Genomic DNA, 14,443 nt, shown 5'->3' on the forward strand with positions numbered 1-14,443 from the left:
ATGGGGATAACATGTTGTTCTTTCTCCCATTGTTTGTCTGTCTTGTCTGTTCAGACTGTATGCTCTGTGGGGCAGGGACTGCATCTTGCTATATGTGTAGACAGCACTGAGCATCATGTGGCCCTGATCTCCGCTGGAGCCTCTAGGGTCCGCTGGTATACTGTTGATAATAATGGATTGCAAAGGGAATCACATGCCCTAGCCTTTTCTGGAGGATTTCAGCTGCTGGTTGAGGTCGCCCAGGTTGTGGTTTAAAGCAAGAACAAAACTGGAGGAGGTTCAATGTGGCATCAGCCTGAATCACCCTCCACAGGGGAAATATTGAAGAAATCTATTGATGCATTTCAGTTCGGTGGGTTTTCCAGCATTTAAGGACCATGGGCCTCACTGTTATTTCTGTTCTGATGGTTGTTGCTCTCTAGAACGGGCCAGAAATTGCTTGTGCAGAGATGAGGGAAAGAGAATAATAAAGTAAGGTAACAAAACTTTTTTAAACTCAAGAGATGTCAGAGTCTGTTTGGTTGGAAACCTGGCAGAGAGACGGTTCTGAGGTGGGGCAGGGAGATAGGTTTTTATTGAGCAATAATATTTAGATGAAAAAGCTATAGATCTTAAAGTGCTTCAGAAAAGAGTTAAATAGCATTACCCTCATTTTACAGATGTGGAAACTGAGGCACGGCGTGCAAGTGGCTTGTGCAAGGCCAGCCAGTGGCAGAGCCATGGGGTCTCCTCAGCCCCAGTTAAGTGCCCTATCCCCTGCCCCACACCAAACTGGTTCCCTTATTGCTAATGTGAATATTCCTAAGGCTGGACCCAGCTCCCCTCCAGCTGACCAGAAAGACTCCCATCGACTCCAGTGGGAGTTGGATCAGGTCCCTGACAATGACTGGGGCTGGCACTTCCTGGTTAGCTGCAGCTTAGAATAGCTTCTTCCCACTGGGCTGTTAATTAACCAGAACGCCTCTCATTCCTACGTGAGAGACGTGGGTTGTTTTGCTGAAGCTGAGATACTCTCTGGGGAGATTAGCCGCAGATGAGAGGCTCTGGACATCCTCTGCCAAGCATGCTTGGCTAATACAATGTGCCAGCCCCACCCACCTAAGAACTTGAGCATACAAACATCTAGCCCAGGAGTATCTCCTCTCAGGGATGCAAGTGTTTGCAGGACTGGGCTGTTAACACTTAAAATCCTTTAGGGACGAAGCCTTTATAGCCTTCACCCACTGCCTGGTTATCTCTCTACTGTAGCAGAATGCTTTCAATTCAGGTGGGGAATGGGGCTGGACTCAGCCGCAGGGAATTATGCCATTAAGGAAGGACTATAAGAGGGGATTTTGGGTGGCTCTGGGTTTGACTAGCTCTGGGGTTGGGGATGGGAGGGAAAGGAGGTTTGGTTTGGAGTAACCTATTGTTTAATAATAGTGGTACCTAGTCAGGACCCTATTATGCTGCACAAACAGAACAAGGAGAGTCCCTACCTCAAACTTCTGATAATCTAACGATAAGACAAGAGGCTACAGCCAGGTTAGCCTCACCTAGTTTAGTTTATACTCGTTCTGCTCCAGCTTCATGAAATCCTCTCCCTTAATGCACTGAGCTTAGGCTTGGAGAAGCTTTTTAAACTGCACAGGGCTCTTTGCCTCTCCTTACACGATCTCTCCTGCTAGCCTCAAAATATTTCTTTCCCACTTCAGACCAATTGTGATGTTCCTTGCTCTGGTTTAAGAGGGCAAACCTGTGGAGTGCTTACAAATCAAACTGACTTCCTCACCCATGCTCCCTCTGTTGTTGAATCACTGAGATGTTCCCAAAGGCTTCAGTCAAGATCACAGCCAAAGGTGTGTGTGAAAAGGCAGGGCTTCCCTGGAAGAACTTTATGGGTGCTCCACTGGCTGCACAGATTTGCCAAGCAAGCTTTGAAACATTTGTATTGGATCAAATTTCAAGTATAGGAGCACTAATGCACATGTAGCTACAGGGGGAAGCTGAATGGGTGTATAAAATTCTGTTGCCTTTTGGCTGTGTCTATTTAAGTGAAGAGGGGCTATAGATCTGTGGTGTTCAGAGCCAGATCCAAGTAGCTCTGCAGTCTAGGGATCTGTGATTCTGAAATTTTGGCTGGGGCCCACTTCCCACAGCATCAGAGCAGCTCTCAGAAGAACAAAAACAGCTACATGGCCCCACGCCATTATTTCAAGAGCGATTTGAAGTTTTTGTTAGGTGAGCAGCCAATTCAATCTACCTGGAGGCTGAGTCAGAAAAGGAACAAAGCATGTTGTTTCTAGATCACACCTCCTTTTCTAGACAGCAGAGTTTTCTGGCTAGGGCAAAGGACTAGGATGGGAGTACACTGGGCTTCTACTCCCGGCTCTGATGCCGACTTGGGCCAGTCACTTTATCTCTTTGTGCTTCCATTTGCCTATCTGTAAAACAGGGATCATACCTACGTTAGGGGGGTGTTGACAGAATGAATTACTAAAGGACAAGCAATAGTCTCATTTACACCATTATTAATACAGAGTGACTCCACTGAATGTTTGTAAAGGGCTAAACAGAGCTATAGAGAGAACAAATATTTTTTGTTATTCACTGATTCTAGAGGATGTGCATCGTCCAGCAGTGGAGAGGTAACAGGCTTTTCCCCACACTGACATCACCTCTGATGCCAAGATAGGTGAAGAAGCAAGAGATACACAGAAAGAGAAACCTTTAGTGTGTGTAATCCCTGTGGCCTATGACAGCAGGAAACTTGAAATCTCCTTCTGTTTTGTCTCCCTGTATAATGTCTCCTTACATCGAAACCAGAACCTAATGTTATTGGAATTAGGAAATGTTTTCACCCAGGTGATGCTGCTGATGTCTTCAGTAGGTGGTGGCCAGGAAATCCAGGGGCCCAAATAAAATATAAACACATGGCCTAGCTAGTGTCAAGACAACAGTACTACTTCTGATAATACTTCAATATATAAAGTGCCCTTTATCTGAATGTTATGTTCATGGGATACAAACAGAGAAGTCAACAATATAAAAATACTCTTGCTGAAAGGTCGCAGCATAACAGAACTTTATTTCTTGGAAATCAGAGCCAGAACACACAATAACCCTAAACCAGAGAGAGAGAATATAGGCTGCTCTCAAAAACACACAGAGAGAATTTAGTCTGCTCTCCAAAACAGAGAGAGAGAATACAGGCTGCTCCCCAAAACAGAGAGGCACAACTTCTCCCACCTTACTCTAGTCTCACTGCTGTGAAGTCTAGATTGCAAGCTTCTCTAGAGAGCCCACTAGCCTGCAAGCAGGAGCAGGAAGCCCCCCACCCCGTGCATTTAAAGTGACAGCTTGCATTTCAACGGCATTTTCAGTACACCACACTGAAGATCTTAAAGCATGTACTAGTATAACAAAGAAAATATTTTTAAAAAATCCAAGAGCTTTGGAAAAGTGAACCCCTACTGCCTCAGGACCTAAGCCAGCTTCTGATTATTGAGGGGCAGGAAGCAAGTTTTCCAGAGGGCAGTTTTGTATCCCATAACTGTCTATTGCAGAGTGTTTTGCACCTTCTTTGGATGCAGCTGGAACTGGCTGCTGTCAGAGACAGTCTACTGAGCTAGATGGACCCTGGGCTGATCCATTCTGGCAATTTCTCTGTTTCAGATTTAAGGGTCCCAGTACTGCAGTGAGGCAGGTGAGCTCCCCACTTTACAGGTGACAAGAGTCATGCACAAAAATTAAGTGCCATGCCTAATGTCACATAATGAGTTTGTGGTAGGAACGGAGATGGAAACCCAGACTCCTGATTCCCAGTCCCGGGCTCTAACCCCTAGTCTGCACTGCTCTCCCAAGCATTCCTAGCCTATGGATGCTCACAGATTGCAGCATAAGCACTGAATGCTAGGTAGACTTCAGAAACCAGATCCTGGAGTTTATTGGCAACTCCTTGCTCAATGGACTATACCTCAGATTAGTCATTTAGACTTATAGACTGTAAGGTCAGAAGGGACCATTATGATAGTCTAGTCTGACCTCCTGCACAACGCAGGCCACAGAACCTCACCCACTCACTCCTGCAATAAACCTCTCACCTATGTCTGAGCTATTGAAGTCCTCAAATCATGGTTTAAAGACTTCAAGGTGCAGAGAATCCTCCAGCAAGTGACCCATGCCCCATGCTGCAGGGGAAGGTGAAAAACCCCCAGGGTCTCTGCCAATCTGCTCTGGAGGAAAATTCCTTCCTGACCCCAAATATGGTGATCAGCTAAACCCTGAGCACATGGGCAAGACTCACCAGCCAGACACCCAGGAAAGAATTCTCTGTAGTAACTCAGATCCCATCCCATCGAACATCCCATCACAGGCCATTGGGCCTATTTACCACTAATAATCAAAGATCAATTAATTGCCAAAATCATGTTAGCATTTACACTGCGTAGGCATTTTAGCTCACGTTAATGGGCTGCGGGGAGGAGGGGTTGTGGGGAAGGAGGGGTCCTCTTCCTTTTACTTCTTGGTTGCAAAATAACTTATAATGAGTATAATAACACCACGTCTGTAATGAGTAACCATAACACTGGTTCATCTTCGCACACATGGGCTAAGCACCGGTCACAAGCTGTCTGCAGTGTTGTAGCACTGTTGGTCCGAGGATATTAGAGAGGCAAAGAGGGGGCGAGTTGTAGCTTTGATTGGACCCGCTTCTGTCAGTGAAAAAAACCCAGCTTTTGAGCTTCTGCAGAGCTTTTCAAGTGCTGGGCTGCTAAGTGGGCGTGGAACAGTGATTTTTCCATTCATTAGTATATGGTTTCGATGCAGAATGAAGCAGAAACTGGTGTAATCTGGAATGAGTGATGAGAGCCCACCGCACACAAAAGGAGAGTGACCCTGGTGCGGCCTTGTGTGAAATTGCTTTCAGATCTGTTCTGTAGGATAGTAATCATAAGCACATTTCACCTGGAGAACACAGGGAATCTTACTTGAAGCTCCTCTTCTCTTCCCACACTCCTTCGTGAAACTTTGCCTGCCTGAGTCACTTGTTGCAGTGGCACAGTGAAAATGGCCCGACTTAATGCCTGTGAAGTTGCTTTCTAGCTGCTTGCTTTGGAGGCAGTGTGGCCGTAGGTTAATCCTGGCTCTGCCACCGAATTGCTGTATGATCCTGGGCAAGTCACTTCACCTCTCTGTGTGTCCATTTTCTCTTTGTCTATTGAGACTGTAAAGTTATTCTGTGCAGAGACTGTCTCTCACTGAATGTCTGAACAGCACCTGGCACAGTCGCGGGCAGTGAGCCCTGATCTCAACCGAGGTGCTGTGGTGATAAAGATACAGACAGAAAGTCACCCATCCACATTAACAACTGATCAGATGGCTCACAGACATTTCTGAGCACACCCCTACAAAGAACAAAGGGAATCTATTGCTGGAAAATCTTAATTAGATTTTAAGCCCCAAAGGGAGAAAAGTGAGGTATTATCTGACACAGCTAATGCGTGTTAAGGGTTCATTGTTATATTTCTTGTTTACCTTGCTACGCTGGCTGATAGGGAATGGGTTCTCGGCTGTATTGCCATAATGAGGATATCTGATCTCTGGCTGATAGGCCGGGCAATGCTGTGTTTAAATGGGTTTAAATGCTGTACTGACAACACTGAACAGGATGGCAACTTCTCACTGTGCCCAGGCACTAATGCCATCCAAAGCCGAGCACCCAGTGAATTGTGGCCCATGGCTCGGAGATCCTGATAACACTGAGGTGACCCCTTGCTCTGACAGTGGGTGATAAGCAGGGTCTGTGAAGGTCCTCATGTCCATCCTGAGGATATGAGTTGGCAGCATCATGGCAATCTGGCTATGCAAAGGGGGGAGCTGGCTTCTCCTTATGCTGTAGGCCAAGGCTGGCCATGTTGGAGTGACCATACAGGCTGCGGGGAGGTTGTCCCATGGAGAATTCTCTGCAGGGTCATCCAGACCCATGAGCCTGGCTCACACTTGTTAGAGGGTGTCAGAGGCCCGGCCGCAGTCCGGAAGAATTCGAGCTGGCTCCCTCCTAGCACTTCTGCTGCAGGGTGGTCAAACTACCATGCCCTGCTTCCCCTGAGCAGAGCTGGGCCTTTAACGCATTATCTCCAGCCCTCTGGTTCTATACTTACTTCTTGGCTGTGTTAGCAAAGGCCACATCAATTACACAGAAACAAACCACGAGCCACAGCCCACGCTTGCTGTAACCGCACGGGCTTGAACAGGGAAATCAATGGCGGGTAAGTTGAGAGTAACATCTGGCAACAAATCAGAAGCGGCTGTGTTATACTTCTGCTCCAGACAAGCCTGGGCATCCTAGTGTGTGAGCAGACAATGGGCTTCTACGTCCCACACAGGTTCCACAAAGTAGCCCCCTCTTTCACCCTCCTCTGTAACAAGGAGGTGTGCCCACAGGTGCTACCAATCCCAGTCACATTGGCCCAACCAGCATGGCACTTGTACGTGACATCCACCCTTCTGCTCCCAGTCTGGGTCTAACACATGCACACACAGGAAGGGGAGGTTAACCGAACTGGTCGACATCTTGTCATTCCTGATTGTCCTTTGGACAAAGATATTAGGGGAGCGGGTGGTTGTTTGTTGTTATTACTACCCATGATTGTAAGGTGCCCATCACCGCAGTATCAGGGCACGTCTTTAACTCTCAACCAGTCAGATTTCAGAGTAGCAGCCGTGTTAGTCTGTATTCGCAAAAAGAAAAGGAGTACTTGTGGCACCTTAGAGACTAACAAATTTGTTAGTCTCTAAGGTGCCACAAGTACTCCTTTTCTTTTAACCAGTCAGATAATTCCCTACTACGATGAAAAGTAAATGCCTGGTCCCATGATGCTGAAGAAGAGCTGAGGTCCAGATACCACACTTTTAGGACCTAATTTAGCATTGCATCACTCCAGTTCTATACCAGTGTGAACTCAATGGGGTAGCACTGACATAACAATGGGGGGGGGGTAGCAGACTCTGTGCTAGAGCTGTGCTTTAGGAGCATCAGGGAACCAAAATGTAAGGGGCGAAGGAATCAGAACTGTTTCAGCCAGGTTACAATTTGATCCATGGGCCCAGTGAAACCTTCACCGTGGGATGAGCATGGAGGACTTTGTGTACGGTGGGAGAGGGGCCTCTTAATGAGGGCGGTCATGACGAGAGAAAGGCCTCAGAGCCCTTTCCCAAGCACTCATTTTAAAATACAAATATACTTATTTAAGGACCACAGGTGAGGGGGGAGAAAGTCACTAAACTGCAGTCTACAGAAGAGCTCTGTGCAAGCCCGAAAGCTTGTCTCTCTCACCAGCAGAACTTGGTCCAATCAAAGCGATTACCTCACCCGCCTTCTGTCTGTAATATCCGACCAGCGTGGCTACAACAACATCGCATACAACAAACTACAGTGGTATATTTGTGTCTACTATTCCCTGACATACAGGTCCCTTAAGCAGTGTCAGTGCTGCCCCCTACAGGTAAGAGATTTAACTGGAACAGCTGTGTCTGCAATGACAAGGCACAGAACTGGTAGAGAATCAAGCCAGTGTCCCGATGGCTTGAAGTTACAGACCAAGTGGCAGTCACAGTACAGGTGCTGTACCCTGACCAGACAGTCACAACTCCAGTACTAATGGCCTGTACAGTTTATAGCGAGGCTTGTGGGAGGATCCCAAAGCACTCTATAAAGGTTAAACAACTAGAAACTCAGCACGCCCCCCTCCCAGGCCTTGGATATCAGCTGTAATTGCCACCTTACAGATGGGAAAATGGAAATGAAGATAGGTTAGGAGTGACTTGGCAATGACAGATCCTTCAAGAGAACCCCTATGGACCTGGCATCCCACCTCCTGCTCTAACCGCGGTCAACATTTCTATTCAAAATAGCTGAACGATCATGATGTCCTACAGCTGGCTGGCCCCTGTCATCAGAAGGATGCAAAAGTTACTCTGCAGAAGACATGTACTGGAACCACTGCCAAGTGCCACTGAAATGCAGCCACCTCAGGGGTGAAACACGTGCGATTGCTAGCATATCTCTTCCTCCTGCAATGCGCAGGTTGTGGTGGTCTTATGTGAAAACCACAACATTGCTATCTGCAGCAGGAAGGTCATTTCAATGCTGTCAAGACACTGGAGAGTGTATTGGAAGGTACAATTCTACATTGGCTAAGTGAGGGCTCGGGGGTGGGGGTCAATCCTCTAGGTGACCTAGCCCATCTTTTCTATCCCTAACAGTTCTGATTACTGTATGTCTTGGCTCATTGGCCATTTGTCCATCACCTGTACTGTGTGTGGGACAGCATCTGTAGACAAGCATGTAGTAAACACGTGCATGCTTCAGCAGCTGTACCTGTGTAAAACAATAACAACAACCAAGAGAACCTAGTGAGGACCCCAGAGTGCTAGGCACTGTCCGGACAAAGGCAGTGCCTACCCTGGATTGCTCACAGTCAACGATGATGGTGCGACACAACGGGCAGACAAATGGGATCGGATAGAGGATGAAGTAACAGGAAAGGTAGGCATGTTTGCATAAATCAGCAGCTTTAGTCCTTGCGGGAGGCCACCAATGCCAGAGGGTTGTGATTTTTGGGCATCACAGCCGAGGCAGGATCAGTGCAGAGTGGGTGTGAAGCCTTATCCCACTTTGAATACGAGCTGCTTGTCTCCTTGAGCAGCATAGTCACAGTTACGCACACACTGCCTGGTGGCGTGACCTAAAGTGGATGTTCCACGAGGCTGATTTAAAAGGGACGTGTCTCGCATAAATCTCCACCGCCCTTAGTCTCTGGCTGGCTGACGGGTGAGAATTCCCGTAAGTGGATGGTGTAAACTTGAGCAGCCACGAGGCTGCTCTAATTTGAAATGTGAAATTGGTCACCACTCAGTGACCTCTAACAACGTCACGCTCCATTCCTGCCTTTCCACTCATGTCTCTTTGCATGGTCCTACCACCCTCCTGCCCTTTTTGGATGAAAGGATTGCTTGGCATGCTGCCCATGGACACGAGAATCTGTTTGCCTTTGGGTTGTATGGAAGTTGGCAATATTCACATCACAGCCACAGTCACTAAGAGTCTGCTCTCCTCTTGAGACTGCCATTAAGGGCCTGCTAGTGGAGTGTGTGCAAGATTTCCACTGGGGATTGATTCTGACAGCTGCATACATAAGGTGTGACCCCAGTGAAATCAAAGGAGTGACACTGGTTTTATTATTATTTGTCTTACCCTGTGGGTAGGAACCCCAGTAATTGATCAGGACCTCACTGTGCGAGGCGCTGCACAAACAGACCAGAAAAATGGTTCTTGCTCCAAAGAGCTTAAATGTTGCTTGGTATTAAGGCTGGGTACTTGGCTGGTATAAACTGGTGATGCCCCATTGCCTCTAATGCATTAGCAACCGATGTAAATTGATGTAGCTCTGCGGCCTTCAGTGAAACAACTCCAGTCCATACCAGCTGAGGATCCAGCCCCAAAGAAATTTGGAATGTGGCTTTTCAAAGATTACAGAATCAGACCAGAACATTTCCTTGTATTTCAATGATCATTGCAAGAAATAGATCAATGATCTCTGTAAGCAACTTTTTGTTCCGCAGTCCTGTCATTGTAAAAATGAAGCAGGGTTTTCACTGCTGTTTGGTTTTTAACTGCTGCTAGGGTGGAGTATCCTGCATTATAGTCTTTGCATTGTGTGGAAGTTGCTTGGGGGATGATCATACAACTGCTGTGCCTTAAGGCCTTGGTGGAAATGAGATTTGTATCTCAAGAGGCTATTTGGGAGTCAAACACACATAAAGATGGGGGAAATTTTGTTTTGTCATAACAATGTGCATGCAAGAATTCCCCAAGGGGGAAAAAAAATCACAGGATCCGAATCACGGGCGGAAGAGAACAGAAATGGAGCCTCATGTTTTTTAACCCACAAACTGCCCCTGGCTTCCATGCATGGCTGCAATTCTGGCAGATGGCCGGAGCAACCTGAGGTGAGCACTGCAGCTTGTTTGGAAGAGGTATATGTTCCCCACGTCCTGACGATGGGCATGTCCTCCGTGGCCGGATGGTATCTGGGGCCAGTGCAGGGGTGTGTGTGGCAAAGTGGCTCAAAAAGTTTTTGGTCTTGGTTCAAACCAATGAAAAGCCAGCAGTAAAACCCCATCTAGTGTTGGTTTGTATACCCACAGCAGTCAAACAAACATCCCCTGAGCCTTTCCTTATCACTTTATTACACCTGCTAGAACGGATAGATTAAAGGGGGTGGGGAAGAGGGGAGAGAAACCATAAGAATCCTGCAGAAAACTGCGTTTTGGGATTGTTAATTATTCTCTGGGGTCTCTAATCTTTAACCGGCAAACAGCATCACTAACTGTCTTAAACCTCCTCCTGGAGCATGCTGATAATAAACCATCTGCATGGAGGAACCAGTTATCTGCCCTCCTCCAGCCGCCTGTGACGTGGCTGGAGGAGGAGATAATAAATGTGCGGCACGTAATAATGGCACGTCTTTTGCGATTATCGGGCTGATACCCTAACCTTTTAGCTCCATTGTTTGTGGTTCAAAAACAAAACAAAAAAAGAGAGGGGAATATTTGGTACTAAACACACAGCCCAGTTTCCCTAAGTGCCGCACTACCATCTCATTAATGCCAACAGAACTGGCGCTATCTATGTCTTTAACTGGATTTATGGCACCAAGCTCCCCTCCCCCGCCCCCAAAACCCCCATTAATAAATTGCCATTTGATTGTGCAGTCGTCGTAGTCATGGCAATGCAGTGGGAGTGCCGGGAAAGTACAGAAATGTCATCGTATTAGAGGGAGTCATTTGGGGTGAACACTTGAGTGATTAGCTCTTTATCTCGCCACGCTGACCGCTGCTCACTCTGGTTTTCTTCTCCTCTAGAAGTCGTTGAACGTTGGTTTCAGAAAGAGATGAAGAGCTGTTTAATGTCATGTGAACATGCAGGCATCCAGATGCTCACTGTTTTAAGGCTAGAAGAAGGGTCATCTAATCAGACCTCCTGTATGGCCCAGGCCAGAGAATTTCATCCAGTTGCCCCTCCATTGAGCTCATCAATGAACCAGAGGTTAGCGTTTTTCGATGTCATGCCAGAAGCACTGGTCTTGCTGCAGGCAAATCTACAAGTCAAGGCAAGTTTGGTCCACGTTGGCTGCAGGAAAAGGCTGTAAATTGGCTTTTAAAAAGGTATTCACCTCATGCCTCTTCCACAGTAATGACAACACCTGGCACTGCTTACCAGAGCAGGCTGAAAACTTTCAAGACGTTGATCACAAATGGAAATTGTTGTGCAACAAAATGTTCTCTGACCGGCTTTCCTTATTACCTGTTATTTCTATATATAACGCCTTTAATACAAACGCTGGGGGAGAGTGCCAGAGAGATGCAATGGCAGCATTGAAAATAACAATCAACAACAAAAATTAACACAGTGGTCCTGGCGCATAGCGCATTTCATCCGAAGATCTCCAAGCGCCTCACGTCCAGGCATCCACTCAGCCCCATAGCATGGCTGCGAGGTAGCGAAGTGCTGGCTGTTTTCCAGATAATACGGACACACCAAGAAGAACCCGCATTCACACAGTGAGTCAAGAACAGAACTCAGGAGCTGTGACTGCTAGTTCCCTGTTCTACGCTCCAGACAGCAATGCCCTCCCTGCACGCCCGTCCCCACATTGAAAGAACCGCGAGGAAGTTCTTAGTTCTCTTTTTTAATCTTATTTTCCTACCTGTTAGGGAAGGTATCTGTCCCATCTCCAGAGATCCTTCAGCCTGGGTCCTTTCTGAATAAACACTGCAAATTATCATGATAGGCCACTGAGTCATTGTGAAATATAAACACACACACCAGCTCAGGCTGGGTCAGTATTTGTCTGGACAGCCTCGAAGAGAAATCCAGGGTGATGTTGGGGCATTGTAGTCCCAGATGGTACTTCTAGGTGAGGATATAGAATGGAGATTCTTCCTGATTCTTGCCATTAAAATCAACCCAGGGCATCACTGTGCCATTGGAAGTTAGCCTCTCACTATTAGGTAGCTAGCTGTTACAGCGAGTCATCTTAGATGTGTGTTTCATGCCTTTTGTAAGAATCAGAGATGGAGTGAGATGATCGCTCAGGCACTCTGATCCAGATACAGAAAGTTAAAGGCCAGAAGGGACCTCTCACCTTCTGCAGAACACAGGCCAGGGAATTGCACCCGTCAATTCCTACGCCTGGATGTGAAACGTGTAGGACAGCCGGCTCGTGAATCAATCACAAACTGAGCCCAACTTGGGTGAATGTTTCTTCTTCATGACTATTCACCAAACCATTTGGACCAAGCAAGTAAACTGCTCTCACGCTGATAACTTTGATCCTTTGCTGTTTGCGATGTGTGATTTCTGTGCCCTGACTGGGTGACTGGAACTCCTTATTCCTGGGAACAAGGATTGCAGAAGGGTGAATTCCATTGATCATGAATGAACACCCTTGGTTTTGGGTGAACGTAGATGTTACTGTGAAGACCAGCCTTTCTCCCAAACAGTCATGTGATCACACACCCGTGGGTGTGAACGTTCCCCAAGAGCAAAGCAGAACAAGCAGTGAAATGGGTAAATCAAACAGCCGACTGTCGGCAGAGTGCTGTTTCTGCAGGATCCAACCATCTCTGCCATTTACTGCATGAAGAAACTGTGCTTCTTGCCAATTACCCAACAGTCCCTGCTGCATGTCCCATAGGGGACAGCAGACCAGATGCCTTGGGGGAAAATCTTTTCAAAGCAGCTACCCATTAATATATTTTCAAAGGCCTCCAGTAACTGGTTTGGCCACCCCTGCCTCTCATCATTGAGCCCTTTGAAAGTCTACCCCTCCTTATCTAATTCCATCCACCCTGCTGTGAGAGTTGGGTAAAATGAAAAGAAACCAGGATGAGAGGGAGGGCCTGCGGTAGCCACTGAGACGGAGTCTTGCAGTCCATCAGGAAAACCGTTTCCATGTTATCAGCACAGCTGACTCACTCTGAGGCGGCCTCTCGGGTGGTGCAAAGGGGTGGAGGAGACAGAAAAGAGTCTCAAGCCAAAGGGGACGAATAGGTAATAAACTGCAAAAAGTCTCATGGAAATACCTTCCTTTGCTTTGCAGGCTGCAGACGGGGTGAAAGGGCCAGATTCTAATCTCTGAGATCCAATGTAACCTCCAGGACTTTAGGGGAGCTACTCCAGATTTACGCTGGGGTCAGAGAGATCAGAATCCATGCTTGACTCTTAAAAGGCAGATTCTGCCTCCCCATCCCCTACCAAAAAAATAATTTAAAAAGCCATACATTGCACATGTGCCGCTGAAATACTAAGGCATAGGTAGCTCAGAAATGGCCAAGACACTCTAAATAGATAGAAGGAAAGAGACTCAGTTTTGCAGTTAGAACTTTATACTTGGAATAAGAACAATGTATTGGCTTTGTGACTAGTGGAAGGAGCAGTGGGCTGAGAGTCAGGCACTCCTGAGGAGTAAATCCCCAGCTCTGCACAGTGTGGCATTGAGCAAGTCATTGCCCAGCTCCGTGTCTCAGTTTCCCTCACCTGTACAATGAAGATAACAAATAATACTCTCCCTAGCTACACCAGAGTGTAGTGAAGGTGACAATGGTTTAGCATCAATTTGAACATGTCAAGTGCTGTGTAAGTGCTAAGTAGTAGTGTTGTCAAAACAGAGGACTGGAAATATGGCCTCTTGAGTTTCCTTCCCAGCTATCCCTCTGCAACACTAACTGTGTGCCCTTGCCAAATCATTGATCTCTCTGTGCCTCAGTTTTCCTGGATGTGCAATGGATATTATACTTCTAGTACCTATCTCTCCTTGGGATGCTCTAAGGCTTAATGAATCAGTCACTGCAAAGCACACTGAGATCCTTGCTAGAGTGCATGGTAGATGGGAATTTTGTTATTGACTTCAATGGGCTCAGGATCATGGCCAATATTCCAACTCCTCAAGTTCTAAAATCATGAGAGCCTTAAAATGCATGAGATTTTTTTCAGAACTATTCTGTTGGGGGCTCCCTTTATTTGCCTTTTGTTTTCTGACCCTTTTGGGATTGTGTTTTCAAAGCTTTCTCCACAACCATGAAGCCTAAAAGCTTAGCTGAGGTTCTCAGTTAAGCACCTGACTCCAGAAGTTGGGGCTTCCAGGAAAAACACCAGATATCATGAGAGCTGGTTAGGGAATTGGCGAGGGATATAGCACCTCTCACCTCCAGACTGAATGAGCTGGCACACGGGAGTAACAAATCCCATGGCTGTCAGATGGCATATGAGTAACAAGTTAGTGGTCTCCTTTGATTTCCTAAAGGGCAGCTTGCCATGCCATCAAGTGATGGGAGTGAAGGCTACATCTGAATGTGTGTGTGTGTGTGTGTGTGTGTGTGTGTGAGGGAGGGAGGG

This window comes from Dermochelys coriacea, chromosome 8 (assembly GCF_009764565.3).
Source record: "Dermochelys coriacea isolate rDerCor1 chromosome 8, rDerCor1.pri.v4, whole genome shotgun sequence".
Taxonomy (NCBI): domain Eukaryota; kingdom Metazoa; phylum Chordata; order Testudines; family Dermochelyidae; genus Dermochelys; species Dermochelys coriacea.